At 40.6% G+C, this 1,582-nt stretch overlaps 1 pseudogene; it reads right to left on the bottom strand.

The window, feature by feature from the left end:
• Positions 1–481: 481 nt before the first annotated feature.
• Positions 482–607, bottom strand: LOC125174121 (uncharacterized; annotated as a pseudogene).
• Positions 608–1,582: the final 975 nt, after the last annotated feature.

The following is a 1,582-nucleotide window of genomic DNA, read 5'->3' as shown; positions in this document are numbered from 1 at the left end:
CTAGCAAACAGGCTCTGACTGGGTTACCCACCCATCCATGAACCAACTTCTATGGAGAGGGAGATAAAGTTCAGATTGACCTGAATTATCAGGATCCACCTACATAGCTGAGAACTGGTGAGAAGTGGTTTCCTTAAAAACAAACACTTGTGGGGCACCTGGGTGGCTCAGTAGGTTGAGCGGTTGAACGTCTGACTTCAGCTCAGGTCTTGATCTTGCAGCTTGTGAATTTGAGCCCTGCATTGAGCTCACTGCTGTCAGTGCGGAACCCGCTTCAGGTCTTCTGCCCCCTCTCTCTCTGCCCCTTCCCCATTTGCACTCTCTCTCTCAAAAATAAATGAATCTTAAAAAAAAAAAAATGTGCTCTTAGGAAAAAACAGAGAAAGGATGCTAAGCAGCATGAATAATATATGCCTATTACCATGTGCAAGCTTGATTTATCATTGTAATCATGGCCTGGATGTGATTTTATATTCTGCTCTTTAAATGTAATCTTTCATAGAATTATATTTCAATATGTTGGGCTGATAGTAAGCATACTTTCAATTAACAATAACCGCACCTCAGATAAACTCCATTGGCTACGACACTGCCACTGCACAAAGCTTGAGAATAAACATACTTTCAATGCTGTTAGATTTATGCCATTTTTAGTGACTCTGTCGTTTAAACTTGAATGTAAATATTGTTGATACTAATGAAAAAGCTAGTGACAAGTCATTCAAATAATATAAGCATGTAAAATTAACCATTTGTGGAAGCTGGTGTATCATAACAACGATCAAAACGTATCTTTGGGGGGCACCTGGGTGGTTCAGTCAGTTGAGCATCCAACTTTGGCTCAGGTCATGATCTCGCTGTCCGTGAGTTCAAGCCCAGCATCAGGCTCTGTGCTGACAGCTTGGAGCCTAGAGCCTGTTTCAGATTCTGTGTCTCCCTCTCTCTCTGCCCCTCCCCCACTCATGCTCTGTCTCTCTGTCAAAAATAAATAAACATTAAAAAAATAATTTAAAAAAGCCGTATCTTTGGTATACAACCCAACACCAAAAAATAATAACAATAATCCAATTAAAATGTGCAGAAAACATGAACAGACATTTCTCTACAGAAGACATACAGATAGCCAACAGACACATGAAAAGGTATTCAGTGTCACTTATCATCAGGGAAATGTAAATCAAAATCACCATGAGATATCATCTCCCACCTATCAGAATGGCAAAAATCAAAAACACAAAAAACAGGGGTGCCTGGATGGCTCAGTAAGTAGAGCATGTGACTCTTGATTGCGGGGTCATGAGTTTGAGCTACATTTTTGGGATAGAGTTTACTTAAAAAAAAAAAATTAAAGGGGCACCTGGGTGGTTCAGTTGGTTGAGTGACAGACTCTTGGTTTTGGCTCAGGTCATGATCTCTCAGTTCATGAAATCAAGCCCCACGTCGGTCTCTGTGCTAATGGCATGGAGTCTGCTTGGGATTCTCTCTCTTCCTCTCTCTCTCTCTCTCTCTCTCTGCCCCTTCCCTACTCGTGCTCTCACTCTCAAAATAAACAAATAAACTTTTTCTTTAATTAAAAAAAAAC

This window comes from Prionailurus viverrinus, chromosome C1, assembly GCF_022837055.1.
Source record: "Prionailurus viverrinus isolate Anna chromosome C1, UM_Priviv_1.0, whole genome shotgun sequence".
NCBI lineage: Eukaryota > Metazoa > Chordata > Mammalia > Carnivora > Felidae > Prionailurus > Prionailurus viverrinus.
Note: the sequence above shows the minus strand (reverse complement) of the source record. Positions and strands in the feature narration are given on the sequence as shown.